At 40.8% G+C, this 21,163-nt stretch overlaps 1 protein-coding gene across 1 annotated transcript in view; it reads right to left on the reverse strand.

Moving 5' to 3' along the window:
• PIK3CB (phosphatidylinositol-4,5-bisphosphate 3-kinase catalytic subunit beta) overlaps positions 1-21,163 on the reverse strand; it is a 100,915-nt gene that overhangs the window by 60,893 nt on the left and 18,859 nt on the right. The window contains exon 2 of the mRNA XM_066619384.1: positions 9,187-9,301. The gene's annotated coding sequence lies outside the window, so the exon portion shown is untranslated. The remainder of the gene's footprint in view (positions 1-9,186; positions 9,302-21,163) is intronic.

Raw genomic sequence — 21,163 nt, forward strand, 5'->3', positions numbered from 1 at the left:
GGTTGCAACTATCTGTAGTTGCGTTTGCTCACACTCATTCCTTGTTGAGTATGTCTCCACTGTAAATTGAACTGCTCACTCAGTTATGTGTTATATGTAGAGCCTCTGGCTTAACACACCAGGTGCCTTAAAGAAGGATTTGATTAACGGCTCAACTCTTATGTTGTTTACAGTGTGCTTACTCTGACAGTGTTTACAAAAAGGTTGTGAAGACCAGAATTTTAAAAGTTAATGAATAAAAATATATTTTACTATATTTTTAATAGAGACTGTACAATTTTTAGGTAACAATTACTGGTAGGTTATTGTTCAGGATCTGAAAATCAGGATCAGGTAAAATCAGACAAAATTATAGTCAGACACCCCCTAAGTTTAACCCACCAGTTTATCCGAGGGTCATAGAAAATTCCATGATTTTTGGCACAAAACCAGTCCGCAATTTATCTGTGAGAGACTTGCAAATTAGTGGGATCATCATGGGCAAAAAGAAGTCATAGAGAGAAGCAAATTCTGGCAAATAATAATATGCTCAAAGAAAAAAGTACACTTTTTTTTAAAATGTACATATTTTCAAGGCTTCCAGTTAATCATATGCAAGCCATATGGTGTGTGCTGATTTAATTACTTTCTTCTATAATAAGTTATTTTTATGATCACAATAGGAGTAAATAGTTGCTTGAAATAGCACTTTTTTCTTTTTTCCTGGGGGCTGTTTAAAATTCCTCTCATGCTACTATTTGCCATACAGATGGCTTCTTGGCAGCATTTCACTTGCTGGATGTGAGGGTGTTAGTCACTCACCAGCATTGCTGTGTATTATACAGATTGGCCTGTGATTCATTCTCACAGCAGTCTTATGGCTGTGACAAGTGGCATTTTCTGTATAAATACTTGCACTTCACTGACCTTTATGCTGTCAGCAAGTGGCAGGAAGTAGACTGATGATTGGATGCCATTTCTGAAAGAAGTTAATCCGTTTCATTGATAAACAAAATGCTAACTCATCTTCTGCTTGTGTAATCATAGTCTCTAAGTCTTTGCTTCTTAAGTGTTCTCCAAACTTGTGGATTTAGGTTTGCAAATTGAGCCTCTCTTGGGACACATTCTGCAGGTAACTTCCTACAGGTTTAAGTAATTAAAACAGTACATATGCTTTTTCGGTATCCAATTAAGGGGTATACAATTACAGCATCTCCTAACAGTAAACCCTTCTGAAAGATGACTCACTATTAGGAACATCCAAAAGAATTAAACATACATCTTTATAAGACGTGACCATATTCTAATCAGAGTTTTTTTAACCTTGCAAAGGACAGTATTTTGATGGCAAAGGCAGCTGGGAGTGGTGTGACAATGGTGGAAGAGGATCTAAATTCATTTATATTAGGAGTTAAAGGAAAAAATTTTAAGCAAGTAACGCTTAGCTGTTATGCTCTTTTAAAATATTATTTTAAACTCTTTTAAATTGCATTATTATTTTAACTGTTGTGAGGTATCAAGTAGGCCTCTGCAAGGTCAGAATAAAATTTTCTTTATTAATATTTGTAATCCAAGAATTGTATGCATTTTTATAATTTAAGAAGGTTTAGTTCTTCTGTTTTAATTAAGACCAGTTAATTTCAGTAACTGAACTGAGGGAGGAGGAAGCAAACATATATCCTATACAGTGATTTTGTTACTGCTCAAATAGTACATTTTAAAACTATGCTAAAGTTTTAGTTAGAGTTGAAATTAAGGTAGTTCCATAAACAGACTGATACCTTTTTTGGTGTGCTGATATCTTCCCTTGGCAGGAAGGCTGATACCAAGAATGTGCATCCTACAACCTGATTTTCACAAAGGCGATACTGGTACAGAAGTCAACAAGTTTGCTCATCACACATGCCAAGGTAATACAGGTTGAGCCTCACTATTCACGTGGGTTCTGTTCCAAGAACTCACATGGATGGCAAAAAACGCACTAAAGCAAATCAATTTAAAAAACAAACTCCCCTTGCTCCGGTGATTTAAAAACAGCCTTGCTGACCTTCGTGATGTAAGGTAAGAGTCATTAAGAAGGCAATCCATAATCAGTCCTCCTCTAAGAGCTTAGAAAAGCACTTCATTCCCTTCACCAATGCAAAGTGATCACATTTCTTTCACGTACTCAGGGGGAAGGGAGGAGTCACCTGGAGAGAGAAGGATTGATGGATTGTCAGCCAGCTGCCCTCTCTCTCTCTCATCAAGGCAGCTACTGTTAAAGGACTGTTGTTTTTTTAAACTGATTTTAAAGGGATGCATTTTTCCCTTCTCCAGGGATCAGCACATTCATTCTCATTTGCAGTGGCCATTCGTGTTGAGTCAAATCCATATATAAAAAATCCATGTATAACTAGGTTGGAGCTGTACTGAAGCAAAGGCCCCCTTCCCCTCTGGTGAGCATGATAAGTCACTGCTCATCCACTATGTGATGTGCTCTCTTTCCACACCACCCAGAGAATTTTGGGGATTCTAAATAGCCTCAAGTCCCGAGTCTTTTTTATTCACATCAGGTGCGGCTCCATGGAAGAAAACGGAGCTGCTGCTGGGGTGTGTGTTGGAGTTAACTTTAAACAGTCCCCTGATGTCCCCTTCCCATCTGTAAACAAGGCAGGACAGAAGCAGCAAGAGGGAGGAGGGTCATGTACCAGTATGACCCAATCCTTTGCAGCTCTACTCAGAAGTACTCCCATTAAGGTCAGTCATTCAATGACCCTGTTGGAGCCATGCCATTTCTCCTGGATGGCTAGGAACCACCTCCCCCTGCCTTCTCCCCTCACTTGTCCAGAGAAAAAACTTTCATCCAATGATCATCTGTTCCTTCAGAGATGGACAAGAGAGCTTGCTCCCACCTCCTGCTCAATGTGAAACCAAAACATTAACCCTTCCCTGCCTCCTTGCTGGAACTTCCCTGCTACTCTCCCAGTCTGAATGGTGGTCCCGCAAGGTTTTTTCGCACTGTGAAAAAGCCAGTATACCCAGACATAGAAAGACTCGAGACTGCATGTGTGTGGGCTCATTTTCAAGTCAGTGCCAGAGTCATTGACACGCTGACTCGGGTGTACATCAGTCAGCAAAAAATGTGTTTTTGCGACTTGAACTCGAGTCACCTGACTTTTGGATTCCCATCCTTTCTATTAATATAGCTCCACTAGCTTTTTGGAGTGACTATGTGTGTAATCTATGCAATGCAATCTTAAGTATACATCTTAAGAAGGTTAATATTAAACTTAGTGGGACTTATTCCCAAGCAGCCACGTGATCAGGCTGGAAGAAATTTTTAGTCTATCATGGCCCATCAATGCACTGGAATTAGCGGAAGGCATAAGGAGTTCCATACTTAAACATGCACTGTTGGTCTTTCTCCTGGGGGCTGGGGATAAGAATAGGCCCTCAGTTTGGCTGTACTTGTCGTAAGTGGCGACTGAACAGCCAACGGGTAGATGGGATCGATAGCCTGGGAAGGCAGCTCATCTGAGAGAAGGAAAACTCTGATCCCAAACCTCCACTGCCTTGTGGCTACATCCAGTTATGGAAAAGACTTCAGGAGTCAACCTCGAGGCAAAATCCGGAGCCGGAGTCCCTGAGGCAGTTCATGGCTGAACACAGTCACATTCTGGCAACTCCTGTGTCGCCGCTGGAACCAACTGTATTGGCCTCTGCCTTTCCATTGGACCATTTCAACGATGTGGAGAGGGGGGATTTGCTGCATGGGAAACAGTCTATCCTCCATACTTTACCCAGGCTCCGCGCACTGGAGAGGACACTCTGTTCCAGAACCACCATTCAGAGTGCAATACCATAGTCTTCCGAGACTGAAGGATGCCAACAACAGGTCTTTCTCCAAAGAGTATATAATAATTGAAAACAGTTTAAATTGAATGGAAGTGCCTGTCTAGTCTTTCCATCCTTTTTATGTAGTTCTATGTTTCTTCAAAATTATCCTATTAAGAGTGTGCATAGTGGCAAGCTGAGTGCTAAACAAAACAGTTCATTTGCTTTAATATAATAGAAAGGGGGGAATGCTACAAGTTTGCTTTGAACAGTATGCATGTGCGTTCCAGAAGGACAGGCAGAGTAATATCTTTATTACTACCAAGTTGTCAACCAGTGGTTACAATGCAGTGACCCTCCTTGAATCTCCTACAACTAACATCCTACATTGCAAATGTTGATCCTAATAGTTGCATTTTTCTACTTCTTTTAAAGTTCTTATAGTGTAATAACACTGCAACTCAATTTTAATCAGCAGTTTAGACTCTTAACCCTGTACTAGCTCCATGAAGATGTGTCAGTGCAGCTCTCTCATCCAAGTATTCTTGAATCCTAACCCCTGCTAATTGGGTAAGAGGCACTTTTTCAAGTGGGTGCTCTTTTTTTTAGCAGGGGGAGAGTAACTGGCCCTCCTCAACTCAGCAGTGTTTGTTCTAGTGGCTGTCTGCTGGCATTCTTTTGCATCTTTGTAGATTGTGGGCCCTTTTGGGACAGGAAGCCATTTAGTTATTTGATTTTTCTCTGTAAACCGCTTTGTGAACTTTTAGTTGAAAAGCGGTATATAAATACTGTTAATAACAATAATAATAATAATTTCTCCTAGACATCTCTATCCCAATTCACAATCCAATGTCTACTTAAGTGCCCAAACCAGTTGGGCTTCCCCCCAACCCAATCACTGCCTGTGAAAAAAAAGTGCAACAGGACTAGGAGTACATCAAGTTATTCATGTGGGCAAGATTAATTAACAATGAGTATACGCCTAACCACCAAGCTGCTGGGTCCTTATAGGTAAAGTTCCTTCACCATGTTGGATGACCAAGAAGAAGCACATAAAAAGCTAAACCCACACATTAATACAATAACTACTAAAAAAGCTTCAAGATGTTTCTGCTCTAGGTTGGTTTTCTACATTCAAGCTAGTAATAAATTTACCAACCTCTGGTAACCTGACATGATCACGAACTTTAAGCACAAAGTTCTACAGTTCCCTTTGTTAATGAGTTACCATACACAATGCATTTTCCCTTAGCAGTATGTTTAAACAAGCAAAAACTATGCAACAGAAATTCTTTCAGGCAGCACGGAAGGATAATAATTTCTTAGTTTCAATTCATAATGAGTTTATCTATAAATACATTAAAAGAGAGTACTTATAATTCATGATTTTTTTTTTATCCTCCGTGACTTTTGCAGTATTAGTACAAATCCCACTTGTTTGATTATTACAAAGCCTGGCAATTATTTTCCGATCAAATATCATAAATGAAGAGTTTTGCTAAATTAAGGGTAAACTTTAAATGCAGTCAATACAAACATTTCATACTTAATAGCAAGTTGAACTAAGATCAGTTAACGCTTCTTTGAAGTCAACAAGAGTGGAAAAATTCTTCCTTAGGGGGTATCATTTAAAGACTAACTGAGATATCTTAAACTACCACCCAACTGTCACAGTCCTTGCAGGACCCACAAAAATGAAATGAAGCAAATGGAAGGCTGCTCTTTAGTAACCTTCAGACCACTCCTGGCATTTTAGAGTGTGTTCCATTTGAAGCCTTAATATTACAATGAATTCCCCTGGGGGCTGGGGATAAGAATAGGCCCTCAGTTTGGCTGTACTTGTCGTAAGAGGCGACTAAACAGCCACCGGGTACTCGTCGGCCTGGGAAGGCAGCTCATCTGAGAGAAGGAAAACTCTGATTCCAAACCTCCACTGCCTTGTGGCTACATCCAGTTATGGAAAAGGCTTCAGGAGTCAACCTTCAGGCAAAATCCAGAGCCGGAGTCCCTGAGGCAGTTCATGGCTGAACACAGTCACGTTCTTGCTGGAACCAACCGTATTGGCCTCTGCCTTTCCATTGGACCATTTCAGTGCCGATGTGGAAAGGGGGGATTTGCTGCATGGGAAACAGTCTATCCTCCATATTTACTTTACCCAGGCTTCGCGCACTGGAGATGACACTGTTCCAGAACCACCATTCAAAGCGCGATACCATAGTCTTCTGAGACTGAAGGATGCCAATAAATTACAATGAAATGATGTGGATGCTCAAGAATACCACACTGATATCATGTGCATGACATCTACATACAAAGTCAGAAACTATCTTATTTAAGGTTAATGGTACCAAGCTGCTTATGCATGCTGTTTCTGTTTCCTCCAGCAATAGATTGGTGGGGGTGCTCATCACCTACTTTCCTCCATTGTTCCTCCTCCTCCTTTTACTCTCTGGACTGTAAAAGGAAGAGGAAATGTGGACAGGAGGAGAGTTCTGAGTTAAACACTGGAAAGTGGGGGAAGGGGAAGCTAGCACACCAGCAAGTAAAGGAGGTAGCATTTGGCATGCCAGCTCAGGCGTTAAGAGATCTTGAGCTGGTCCTGCTACAAGTGTTGCAACAGTCATGTTCTACTGAGCATTCGAGTTTTGTCTGACATCAGGTACCTCCAATAACTATCTGATCTGTCAGGAAGTCAGACATGATGCTTTCTTTTAGACATGACATGGCTACAGCATTCCTTTGGGCATGATCAGTTACTGATGATTTTCCTGAATAGTCCATGGATTAGGGCAGCAGATTCCAAACTAGGGCCTGTGGGCCGGATTCAGCATTACAAAACGTCTTCCCCATGCAGCATGGCACTTCCTGTTCTGCACCGGAGCCTCTTATCTTTCAAGTCAATCTCCCCACAAACTTGCACCATGCAGCTGCTTCCACTGCCTGCTGCCCCAGCAGACTCTGCACCCCGACTTCCAGGTGAACATGGCTGCCTGGAGTGAGTTTGTGAGGAGACTGGCTTGAAAGATAAGCACCTGCAGTGCAGAGCAGTAAGCATCACACAGGGAAGACGTTTTCATAATGCAGCAGTCCCACAGTAGGGACCACTGGATTAGAAGAAATTCTGGTATACACACTCTATGCCAGGGGTGCCCAAACCCTGGCCCGGGGGCCACTTGTGGCACTCGGAGGCTCCCAATCAGGCCCTTGGGTAGCCCACTGGCCCTCCAGAGACTTGCTGGAGCCCATGCTGACCAGATGCAACTGCTCCCAGCATGAGGACGACTGTTTGACCTCTCACCTAAGCTGTGGGATGAGGGCTCCCTCCACTACTTGCTGTTTCACATCTGTGATGCAGCAGTGGCAGCAAAGGAAAAGCTGGCCTTGCTTTGTGAAAGGCCTTTTATAGGCCTTGAGCTACTGAAAGACCTTCATTTATTCATATAAGTTCCATCTCTAATAAATTCATTTATGCAAATTTATTCAAATTTTAAATGTAAATTAATTCTTTTTTCCCCCAGTCCCCGACACAGTGTCAGAGAGATGATGTGGCCCACCTGCCAAAATGTTTGGACACCCCTGCTCTATGCAAACACACATGAATACTGAGCAGGTAACGCAGTAGGCAAATTCAAGACTTTTAATGCAGTACTTTCATTGTCACTGCACTACATAAGCTTCATATAGCTGCTTAAAACAGTGACATGGTATGATGTTTGTGGTCAGACCTCTAATACTGCCAGGCAACCAGATCCTGTGCTTCTTTATTCTGGAATTTCCACCAAGTCCAGTGGGACTTACTCCCAAAGACTGCACAGATTTGCAGCCACAAGCCACTAACAATGCTGCTACAGTCCAGTTAAAGGAGTATGTGCTTTCCTGCACTATGAAAGACTACAGTTGACAGGTCTTTCTACAGAATGGCTCAATTTCCACTTCCTGGCTAGCAGTAAAGCTAACTGGCAAGAAATCATCATTTAAACGTCTGTGGCTGTTCTGTCTGACTTTTCCCCTTTCACATGGAGCTTCTGTGATACATAAAACCTGGCTCAGAAGCCAAACACAGTAGAAACTATACCACAAGTATATTTTTTCAAGACTTGTAATATTTGGACAGGATAATTCTTACTGTAGAACACAATTATTATACTGAAGAACTGTGCAAGTACAATGTTTGGAGATGTCAGAGTGGGTTTTAATTTCACTCAAAAATTAGGTTCTGCACTCAACAACACTGAAGTGCTGTGTGCCACTTCTCCGTATGGCTTTTTTTTAATTATTTGAATCAAACACTGAAAAAGAAAAAAAACCCTACTTTTGACAAAAATGTATAGAGTGCGCCAAAAAGACCGTTCGTGTCTCAATCATGAACTCACTAGATAGTTTTTATGAAACATTGCCTCCCAGCTTCAGTCTCCTGTCTGCAAATGGGGGATAATATCAATTTAAAAGACTGTTGAGAGAATTTTTTAGCTAATATGGGTGAAGTGCTTTGAACACTCCAGTGCCATAGCTGGTACCCAGGGCTGTGACATGTAATGTCACCCCGAAAGTGCCTGACCCAGAAGTAATTGTGCTGATGTGATGATGTCACTGCAATTACATCTGGGTTACCGTGTGCTCGGAGCAGTTGTGCACTGCTCTGAGTGGCAGACTGCCTTTTTTGCCTTTTTGAGCTGCTCAGCTGCTCAGAATGGTGCACAACCACTCCAAGCACACCATAACCCAGTACCTTCGCTCCTGCAGCCATAGTACTTTTTCTGACACACCCCCTCGTGGACACTCAGAGTTGTTCCTCACCACTCTGAGCAGCCAACTGCTTTTTCAAGGAAAAAAAGGGGGGAAAGCATTGACTGCTCAAAGCAGTGCACAACTGCTTTGAGTACTTGCAAAGGGCCAGGGGGTACAAAACAAGAAGGTATACCTGGCTTGACACCCCTTCAAGCCATGGTACCCGGGGCCCTGAACCTCCTGGCACTGCTTTAGCTACACTATTGGAGCACTCTACAGCGACATGTAAAAAATTGTCGTTTATTATAATAATTCCAACAAAAAAAGTTCACAAAGCGCTTTATAGAGAAAAATAAAATAACTAAATGGCTCCCTGTCCCAAAAGGGCTCAAAATCTAAGAACTACCAAATACCAAATTTGATGGATCCTGTACATCTGTTTAAAACTGATTTCTAGCTGAAATCCTTGGAAGACGGGTAGGACACAAATCTAACAAATAAATATTCCTAATATTCAAAGACGAGTAATTATAATCACATTTCTACTTTTACAGCACATAAAGAGGGCCTAGGGATGCTCTATAAACTGTTGACAGATGCCTGAATTTTTACTCTAAGCAAACTGTTATGGGATCAATATTAAAATAACTATAATTTGGAACTTACATTTTTGTTGTTCTGCAGAGAGTTCTCCCAATTTCATTCTGGTGCAAATTATTTGTGCAAATCATCTTTCCTCCTAGTTTTCTTTGAATGCTTTGCGAGATGACCCAAACGTGACCTTTAAAAAAAAAGGGAGGGAAAGTGCAATATTTTAACAGCCATTAATTAAGTGAATGAAAATCTAATCAAGTGTGAAATTATTGTATTCTTCCATTAGCCTCAATGAGCCAATTGAAAGACCCAGACCACATCCTTCCCTTCCTCACTCCACAAGACACTATAAGCTCAATTCTACAGAATTCATCAAATAACACAATCTACCCAATACTCTTTGTCTGAGTACCACAACAGAGTTGACAATAGTGACATAACATGCCGCAAGGGTTGGCAAGTGGCAGTCTTCAAGCTCAGTCATAAAAACATAGGACAGCCCTGCTAGATCAGGCCCACGGCCCATCTAGTGCCGCTTCCTGTATCTCATAGCAGCCCACCAGATGCCTTAGGGCAGGGGTGTAAAATATAAGATATGCTCTCGCATATCTTGAAAATATGGTCAAAATTTGCATATTTTCTATTCTTTCATTTGCAGCTGATGAATTCCTAGGTAAGAAAAAGTGTTTATTTCTGGTCATGACAGCTTAATGACATCACTTCCTGCTTAATGACATCATTTTCAGTCCTCAGCAGGAATCATGAATGCTATTTTGGCCCACTGTACGAAATAAGTTTGACCACCGCTTCTGGTCTTGTGGGAACACAAGACCGTAAGATACTTGCATCTAGCTGCCACTCCCCTGCATCTGGCATTCTATTTACCCTCACACCCCCCAACAAAGACACCAGACTGCACTTGGGTTTAATTTGGGCCACTTTATTAAACCCAAGTGGCCAATTTTTTATGCAATCTGGTTTGATGGGTAAAGTTCTAGTAATCCCTTGTTTCAACAAGCTCAGTAGGAAGGAGAAATGAAGACGGAAACAAACAAATGAGATGGAAGAATCCACCTTCACTGGCTCATTTTCATCAGACTTCTGTTTGCTTTTTCCAGAGGAAAGACAGGAAGACCTGATAATATTAGCAAGCAAGAAGAGATAGTCAAAAGAATGAGGAAGAAGAAAACAGTATATGGATCTGCTAGAAGACCACTCTGGCAAGCAGCGGGGATAATTTTGCTAGTGGCCCACTGGCTTGCTGTTAAAAAGTAGTCGCCAAGTACAGCTTTAATGTGGGTCATAAAAATGTATCCTTTACAACAAAAGGATGTATGCAATGCATTTAACAATTCATCAAGAACCATAACATGTTGTATAGCACCACTTATAAACTTTCCCGTCACTCTGCATGGGTTTTGTGCACAATCCATCTTTCAGGGTTCATTTCATAATCCCCACCCAAGTAAAGATAGTATTCTTTACTATCAACATTCTGATATGCACATAACGCTTCTAGTTAAGATGTTCTGGCAGGGACAGAAGAAGGGGATACATTAAGAGTACCCAGCAGGTTGCTCAAGAACAGTAACCAAAGCAAGTGCTCTGCTAGTTTCAAGGTTAGGGTGATCCTGACTGTGTTCTTTTAGACAATACTATTTGTTTTACAGAACACACACATACACAGAACAAGCCAACATCAAAACACTATTAAAATCAAAAACAGTGGCTACTAACCAACTTCTCAGTTGAAAGCCAAGTGAAAGAGGTATCTCTCGTATTACCTCTTAAAGAGGGAAGCTCTCCTGCCTCTTCTAGAAGGCTCCACAGCTTTGGGGCAACTATTATGAAGTTCCAACCAGGACAGTCTAAACGTTTGACAAGGATGGGGCAGATAGTAAAGCCCACTGACTAGATCTCATTTGGCAAGAAGGTTCAGATGGAGAGTAAATATCCTTAAGATAGGATAGTCACAGACTGTGCAAGTAGAAGCATAGCTGACCGCATAAAATCCCACCTCCACCCCTGATGGAGGTCCAATAAATTATCCACGTAACTATAGATAATTATGCAGCAAGAAATATACCTCAATTAGTCTATGACTGTTTTCAGTCCCCTTGCTGGGAAATAAAAAGTTCCTTAAGCTGTTTGCGACCACAGGTATCATTTTAACCTTTTAGTGTTCTGAGACAGAAAGAACACTACAGTACGATAAAACTTGCCACAAACAGAGCAGTATCAGACTGACCTAGAAGGTAAAACTAATAGTTTAAATATATTTAACCCAGTCATCTGACTTTCTCACACATAGCACAAACTTAACACGAAAGGAACATAATTTTCATACAGAGATATACCTTTTTTGGCTAGGAGAGGAACAAGAGTTGTGTAATCAAACTAGATTTAAAAGCCAAAAGGTTTTTAAAATAGTACTGTAACTGTAACTCCACCTTTGATCCTTATTGTAAATCCTTACAGTTCACAGAAACCACATACAGTATTTAATTTCATTAGGTAATGAATTCTTGCATTCCCAAGTAGTCATATGATCACTGCTCTACTGTTGAACAGACTTAAGAATTGAACACAGGACTCTTCCTCCCTCCTCTCCTGCCTTATGATTATGGTTATGCTTTCTTAATACTTTATTAAGTAAAAACCCTGTCAACACATATGGTGCATTTCTGGACAATAATCATTTTCCAATATTTATAATAAATGAGAGACAGAACAATTATTAGGCCAGAATAATAGAGTTAGAGTAAATGCCAAGATGTGAATTTTTAAAAATGTTGTACTGAAAGACACAAGTAATCTATAGAATTGTTTCCCATATTCTTCGGGAAAGCCATAGGCATGTAGCTACAAGTTCTTTCAACACTACATTATCATCATATAATGCTAAAGAGCAGGTCAAAACAACTCTACAGATTATCTTGGTTAGCGGGAATAAAAACCCTGACACTTGATTCCAAGCACATTTACTTGGAAAGAAGCCTCACTGGTTTCCACTAGATTTTCTTCTTACTGAAACTAATTCTGCTCATGAAGGCAAGGTAAGTGACATACAACGCAATCCTAACCTGTGATGGAACAGCCAGGCTTCAGTGGTCTGCACTGTATCCTGAACAGGTTAGGGGGCTGCTAGAGGTCACCTCATGGTAAGGGGATATTTTTCCCCTTACCCCATGTAACACCCAAGCCACCCCATGGGGCTAGTTGGATCAGTGCCAGCTGTTTAGCTGGAGCAAATCTGAGCGTCCCGGTGTAGTACCAGCTCAGTCGCGAGGGCACTGCCACCATAGCCCCAGCTCAGGCCCAAACCTCTCCCCATTTCACCCTTACCTCAAAATGCCCCTTCCTACGCCCAGAACACCCTCCTGCTATCCTCTCCCCCATCCCAAAATTGTCCTGCACCGGCTTGCACAGGATGGGATCTGATACCAGCAGGCTGGTGCACATCATTGTGCTGGCACCCCCGGCTCATGAGTTGGGCCAAACACATCTTGCAGTGCGTTTGTGACACTCCTGAGCCGGTGCAGGAGGCCTGCACCAGCCCAGCAATGACCAGTTTGGATAACGATGCCCAACTGATTCACAGGCATCACCATACAGTTGAGTTTTCAATTTTGAGAACTAAAAAGGCAAATAATTTTCTTGCCTGCTACTGTTTGCATAGCATCTAGGAACTAAAATAAAAACAAATTCAGTATGCTCTGGCATTGCACATAGCTACTCCCACACAAACCTGCACATAGCTATGTACTGCAAAGCAGATTGAGTGACAGACTGGCACACTACTCACCTAAGAGAGAGGATTGCCAGGTCTTTGCCTGTGATCATCCTTTAAATATTCCAAGGCACCAAAACAGGATTCAACAATCAAAACTTCACATATAGGCTAATGGGTTCTGAGTTATATGAGATGGAACAGGACAGGAATCTTGGGGTGGTGGTGGACAGCTCAATGGAAGTGTCAACCCAATGTGCGGCAGCAGTTAAGAAGCCCAATTCTATGCTTGGGATCATTAGAAAAGGTATTGAGAATAAAACAGTTAATATTATAATGCTGTTATAGAAATTGATGGTAAAGCCACACCTCGTGTAATGCGTCTAGTTCTGGTCGCCACATCTCTAAAAGGACATAGTGGAAATGGAAAAGTTGCAAAAGAGAGCAACTAAAATGATTACTGGGTTGGGGCACCTTCCTTATGAGGAAAGGCTACAGTGTTTCGGGCTCTTCAGTCTGGAAAAAATGCACCTGAGGGGGGAAATGATACAAAATTATGCACAGGAAGGATAGAGTAGATAGAGAGATGCTATTTTCCCTCACACACAACACCAGAACCAGGTAACATCCACCAAAATTGAGTGCTGGGAGAGTTAGAACAGACAAAAGAAAACATTTCTTTACTCAGCATGTAGTTAATCTCTGTAACTCCTTGCCACAGGATGTGGTGATGGCATCTGGCCTGGATGCGTTTAAAAGAGGACAAATTTCTGGAGGAAAAATCCATTATGGGTTACAAGCCATGATGTGTATGTGCAACCTCCTGATTTTAGAAATGGGCTATGTCAGAATGCCAGATGCAAGGGAGGGCACCAGGATGAGGTCACTTGTTGTCTGGTGTGCTCCCTGGAGCATTTGGTGGGCCGCTGTGAGATACAGGAAGCTGGACTAGATGGGCCTATGGCCTGATCCAGTGGGGCTGTTCTTATGTTAACTACTGCACTGTGCCATGCACTCTTCCTTCACTGGTCCTCTCATCCACCTGCTGCAACCAGCAGGGTTCTGTTCTTGTGTCCGACAGTAGAGTGAAATGAGGGGGACAAAGGGACCAGTGTAGAACCATAGCAGCATCACCCCTATGTACATATGTGTAGCATATGTGGGAAAGGCCCTTGCAATCCTAGGTAGTACTTTAACCTTAGACTGGTGGCCAACTGCCAGCTTGATACACTAATTGTAAGACCAGCTTCAAATAACTTGTGTGCACAATGGCAGATCAGTACCAGAACAAGAATAAAAAGAAAAATACTAGATGTTTAACTTCCCAATGACCCTACAATCCATGCCAAACAACAGAACAAACAAAACTTAATGCAGGATCAGTGATAAGGAGGGGAAGGTATTTTTTCCTTTAGGCAAACTGGATCAAAATTGAGTGAAGACTTAGGAGCAGAAACCGTATTCATAAGAACTAGTCGATGAAATGCTGGTCCTACTGCCTGTCTGGTTCCCTGTGCAATTAGTTATTTGATTTTTCTCTGTAAACCGCTTTGTGAACTTTTAGTTGAAAAGCGGTATATAAATACTGTTGTTAATAATAATAATAATAATAATAATAATAATAATAATAATAATAATAATAATAATAATAATAATAATAATAAACAACTGTCTTCCCCACTTATTACTGTGACCATCAGCACCCTCAATAACGAAAGTGGAAGATAAGTGGCCAAGTGGGAAGGCAGGCTCAACTTATCAGCACAGTGTCATCCAAGATCGTTTTTGGCCAAATATACAGTAACTATTTATTTATTGGATTGGATCGTATAAAACCTAATATCTTTTTGTAACCTTGGATTCTTACCCAGAATCCTGGGTAAGATCCCAGGATTCTATGTTTGCATAACAAGTGTTTACACTGCATCCACACGTGCCAGTATTTGCACTGTTTTTAAGCAAATCATACTTTGACAAATCAGTTCCACACAGAGTCAAATTATGTAGCATTAAATGTCATTTAACATACTGCAGACACTGACACTACACTTGTATCCATTTGCAACACAGATTATGGGCGCTGTTTTAGCACTTACTTGCAGTAGGATGAATGTCACACAGGTTAGATGCAAATCTGCACACATTGAACATGAAACCTCATAGAAATGTACTACGGCTGAAACAATCTAATGGATAGCAGAGTTTGCTGATTAATGCAGACTGCAGAGGAGTAGTATGGTATTCCCAGCTCCACTACCTCCAGCTGCCACTGCTAAAACAAGTCCAACATTTAACACTCATGAATCATAAAATTCCAAATAGTGGCTGTGACTGGAAATAGATACTGATGCCTGACAAATATCCTCCGCAGTAAATTTGCTTAGAAATGTACATTATCGTTGCTGCTGTCCTTCACATGCATTCTGTTCATACTTCTGTTCAAAGGTCTGTGCTTAAAGCACACAAATACTTTTTTCCTCTGTAAACCTGTCAAAACATGACAGAGAAACAACATGACAAAGAAGCAAACTAATCTCTCCCCCCACCAGTATGAAAACGGAAATACACCTACAGTACAACTGGTTCCTGATCTACCAGATACCTTCCCAAAGGAAAAACAAACCACAAACATAAACAAATCCCTGATCTACTAGATTGTGGAATATATGAACCTGCTATTAATTTACACTTGCACTATGGGATAAAATTCCAACACTGCTGAAATCTAGCTTAATCAGTACTGTTTTGCATTACCTTTCAGGAGGCCAAAAAACTGCCAGTCTATAAAAGACCCTTTCAGTCTAGTCCAGCAAAAAAGCTTTCACAAATAGGTGCTGCTGCAATCCAACACAAGAGATGAATTCACAGCCAACATCCTTGCCAAAGGAATAAGCACTGCTCTCATTTCTGCCTCACAAAATCATTCTGCAAATAAAAATGAAAATAAATCTAGAAGGGTCAGAAGAGATAAGGAGTTAAGCATGAAGGGCTGTATTTCTAACTCTCAGCAGAAGCCCATTCATTCTCCATGGGGCTTACATAATAACTCAAAGTCTACGGAAGATAAGGACCTGAAACTCATGCTACTAAGCAGCTAGTCTTTTTAGATGCCCATCTTCTAGGAGTGCACTTCGTTCCCAGCCAATTGGAGTTCATATAATTAGCATACCAAGGAGTCACTTTTCTAAGTGACAAGAAATATTTCATAAGAATATGAAAAATGGCGTAACAGCTAAAATGAGGACATTCAGAAACTATAATTTCAAATATGCCTAAAGTGTTCCTGTGTACTTAAAAAAATAACTTCAAGGCAGAAATTCTAACTACCAGTTTCTAACAACAGTACATGTTCTGCTAACTGCATTTCAAAAATCTACAGAGTTTTTTTCTGGTTAATATTAATGATAAAAAATATTTTGCTCCACTATAAGCCCAGTTAAACATATCATGAAAGTGTATATACACACCCCTAACGTTTTTACTGACACTGCAGCACAGACACTACGTATTACCCAAGAATGACTCAAAGCACACTCCTAACCAACTTTAATTTACTGTCTATTTGCCATCTGCAAAGGTTATTAATGCTAATTACATTTTCAGAAAGTTTATATTCTCTGCAAGCTCCTCCACACAGTTTAATTCCCTACTATGTTTCTGTTAACATTTTGAAATATTTGGTGGCAACACAATTTTCTCTAGTTCCCCATTTCTGTGCTGCACTACTTTAACTTTACATTTAAATCATACAGATAGACTTGGAGAGTCACACACCCCCCAATTAGATTCTACAATTTCAATGATGTGGCTATATAGTTACACCAATATAACATAGCACAGCATAGGTTGAACACAGATTATCATTTATTATGGTAATTTACAACAGTGGGCAAACAACCATGAAGGAAACAAAGTGCTACATTAGAAAGGGTAATTGTTAGTTAAATTATGGATATCTGTATTCAACCAGAGTACACAGAATGTGGGAGTGCAACAATCAGCGAATAAAAACAGGGTAACAACTTCATCCCATTCAACAGATGCGGAAAAATATATTAAACAATATCAACCTCCCAAACTGAAAGATCTAATGCAGCATTTTTGCTGAGGTATAAATTTATGCCCATGTGCTTGCCTACAACAAGAGTTCTGTGCACTGAATATACTACCAATTAGACTGAGTGGCACTGTTTGGCTACATGTTGCCTTTATTCTTCAACTCTACTGCAGACACAGCCTAACCTTTGCTCATGTGTCTATGAATGTGGCTTCATAGACAACTATTTTAAGAGACTTTAGCACCCAACGTGTGCTCCTCACTACTACAGTGAGAAGTAGTGAGGAGTGAGTAGTGAGTGAATTCTCCTCACTACTACGGTAAAGTCAACAGGTTATATCCTAAGAAACTGTCAGCCAGAGCAAGGAAGTTAGGATACCAACCGGTTTACCACATGGTTTCACTCACACTATGATTCTGAGGCTAATATTAAATGATAGATAGCTTATTAAACACCTTTCTTGCTAAAGAACAGCACACAGGTCACAAACACTGGGCACCAAGTTGCCTTAGCAACTGGAAATTACATTGTGGCACCTAGTATTGGTGGAAGTTAGAAGATGCTGCAGAAAGGATGTTCTGGAGTAGTCTTCTGGGACACTGCAGACACTCTCCCCAGGGAAGGTTAGGCAGACAATATCAGATAAGTTACAGTAAAAGAATCAATGGCAGGTTTCAGGGCTTTACCTCGCTTATTCCTCCCTGCCATAAGAAATTGTTAGGTCAGTCTTTCTTCTCCACCAAAATAGGGCACAACCTCTCTTATTGTCTCCTTTAGTACACAAGGCAAAGAACAAGGTTATGCCAAGGCACATCTCCACCCTCCTGGCAAGGCTCCAGAGGTGCCCACCTCATGCTTCCAAGAGCTGCATAGGTGTTTCAAAGCCATCCACATGCACTCTCTCCCCCCTCCCCCCTCACCTTGTGGTGGTTTTGTCTGGAATGAGGGAGCCCAACTGCTCTTTTCTATCTGCAATTGTCAGTCTGTCCTCAACATACGGAGTTGGCTAAAGTTTGTTCTTGTGCATTACTGCAATTTGGGAAAGGCATATGAATCTGAAATTTGGAGTTGAGCTGGCCCATCTCGTTGAACATGAAAGCATGTGAGGATCAAATTCCAGGCTTGTTTCAAGCTCTGCAAAGTGGTCACCAGGAGTTTTAACCATTCTAAACCTGCATCACCTCTCTCATCTCTTCCTCTCACCCTACATAACTTATTGAAGCAGAAGCCACTGACCAAGTCAATGAATCTGATGCTACCCCAGAGAGCTGTCTCTTGTATAAGGAGGCCAAAGAGGAAGAAATCTCCTACTCCCTCATGAATGTCAACTTGTTTACCCTGCACCTCTTGAAGGACAAATATTTGAATTGTTTCTATTCAAAGTGAGTGTTGCATATGAGAGAGAGAGAGAGAGAGAGAGAGAGAGAGTTGTGCTCTGGTCATCTATGGAGGATGTTCTGAGGGTTGGGTACAGCCTCCCCAAAGGTCACTTCCAGTTTCTCCTAAAAACTGGAAGTAATGTTTTAAGGTCTTAAAAGGCCTTTGGAGAGTCAGGGAGGGCTGCTCCCATTGCCTCCAGAAGATTACAAGACACCCTTAATCCACAGATTTCATTATCCATGGGAGTTCCTGGAACGGAACCCCTGTGGATAATGCGGGACGCCATGTATTAGTTTTAAACAATGCCTCATTACTAGAGGTAGGTGAAAACAGTTTTATTTTTTCTAGGATTATTTTTTCATGTTTTCCAAAAATAAAAAGTGCTGAAAGTGGCATCGTTATTATTCAAAATTAATATTTTAATCAATTTTAATGCATTTTTATGAATTGTAATAGCTGTAATGTAGGATGTATACTGTCAGCATATATAGTCACAGGCATAAAACACCCCCATCCCTGAATAATGATGTGGGACAGATGTGTAAGTAAAAATGGGTCACTTTATTTAAACTTGAGCTTCAGAGCTGCTGGCCAGCAAGCCTAGAGTGACCCATTTATGTTTCAACATTCATGTGATTTTCTCAGATAGTGCAAAGAGAGAGAGAGAGAGAGAGAAGGACGTTGTTCCCTAGGTATTTTCGGCTCAAATCAACACTACCTTCTACAGAAAGTTATCGTTGCTGCAGAGGCAATTTTAAGCTGTACATTAGGTTCATCAACTTGCACTGGTGTGAACCTCCTGTATTCAGTATTTTACAAGAACCAGTTTATTGCCCCTTCTAACAATCATTAACTTATAAGATTTATAATGACTTTTTTTAAGATACCCATGAGTGCACTAGATTGAGTATGCTCATTACACATTATTAACATTAAAAGATTGCATAACATTTCTAAAGGTTTTTTGTGATTTCTAGCTCCTTGAAATCACAAGGCAATTTTGGGTTGGCTTCTCTGTCCAATTCTCATTTGTCAAGCCCTTGTGGCAAATATACGTAAATCATTAACTACTCTGCTGAAAAGTCATATGTAAATATTCTTAGCATATAAGTATAACTATTTTAACTTCTCTGCTGGAACTTTCACATAAACTTTCACCTTTATTATTCTATTTAGGAAGAAAATGAACAAGTAGAAAGACCTTACAAGAACATAAAAACACAAGAACTAAAAACCAAGCCAACACTTATAGGAGTAACCTAACAGTAAGATGAATACTGTAGTGTAGTAGATAACAAGGAAATTTGCTATGTTTATTTCTGTGGTTCTGAAACGGTATTGAGAAATGCAAAGAACTGACACAAGGCAAGCAAACAATTGAACTGCAAAAGTCTGCAAAGTAATTTTGTGGTGAACCGTGTGTTATAATAAATTACAAATGTTACAAATGCAACTGAACCGTGTGTTACAATAAATTTAGATTAAGCAACAAATAAAATACATTAGCTTCAACCTTCCTAGATGAAATGTGTTGTTGTTGTTGTTTTTGCCCTTTGTGCAAAATCACAAAGAGATAGGAAGGGCTTCAAAGTTAAAGCCTATGTGAAAGGCTTTGAACTTGAACAAGAAATTCTCTTAAACCAAACAGTTCAGCTGTCACTTGTCCCACGATTCAGGGATCACAAAGAGGGATACAAACTGTCTGCTTAGCAACTCACTCATCGATACTCACTCCTCTATTTTTTAAACCCCACTGGCTTCCAGCTTTATTCTGTATTCAGATTACAATTTATTTTGTACTGTCAGCTTCTTGGGCTGACAACAGTTTGAATCCTCCTTACACCTCCAATGTTATCTTTCATTGTGGTGGAAAGCTAGGTTCTTTTACACAAATCCCTTTGTTAGACCAAAAATCTGTTTCTCTTTCCAACATCATCATCATCATCATTTGCCTCTTGCTTCCTCTCATACCCAGAGCATTGTTCCTGAATATTTTCCTCACTGTTTTTAAAATAATTTTGCTGTTACACCCAATCAGATTAGGACCTAATACCTCACAATAATGATTCAAGTCCTGTTCAGGCATGTTAACACTACATACCCTATACAGTATACAGTTGGAATACCCTATGGAAGCATCCTGGCAAGCCCCATCCTTGGTGCTGCTGCAGTCCTTAGCCCTGCCCCTTACTCTCTGCCATTACAGTGTTTGTTTCCTAACAATGTTTGGAAACAGTGTTTGTAGACCAACACTGTACCAGGGGAAGATCCACTCTAGAATTCCAAACAAAGGAAGAATCTCTTTCAAGTACAGCATTATCATCTGCAGAAAAATGTTAGAGCCATGAATGGCAAGGGGAAGAACTATAAATGTGCATCACAACTAGAAGTGGGGTTTTCTGGCATACCCGCATAGGAAATGCCAGGTTGCTGGGGGCAAGAGAAGTAAAATCATGCACTGGCCCTCCATCGCACTCCCACCTGTCCCCAATGGTACACTGGGTGCTGAATGTCACCAGTACTGAGGGACTTCGGTTTCTGCACAATCTGAACAACCCAATGCCACCCTTTCCCATAAACATTCTCACCATGTGAAACATACATAATTTTAAAATGCCTGAATAGCACTTCAGGGTCAATCAACTGTGAGTACTGCCTTTAACTTCAGAAGGAGCTTATCTATTTATCCTGAAGCTGAATCATGGAGAAAGGTATCTTAGGATCTGGTCCTACCCAACCATTCAGTGCTGATGCAGCCACAATGCACCCCAAAGTAAGGGAACAAACATTCCCTTACCTTGAGGAGGCTTCCGTGACCGCCTGTCTTGCCAGATCCCCAGCCTAAGCTTTGCTTAGAGAACCTATGCCCACTTTAAGCTAA

Source organism: Tiliqua scincoides, chromosome 3 (assembly GCF_035046505.1).
Source record: "Tiliqua scincoides isolate rTilSci1 chromosome 3, rTilSci1.hap2, whole genome shotgun sequence".
Taxonomy (NCBI): domain Eukaryota; kingdom Metazoa; phylum Chordata; class Lepidosauria; order Squamata; family Scincidae; genus Tiliqua; species Tiliqua scincoides.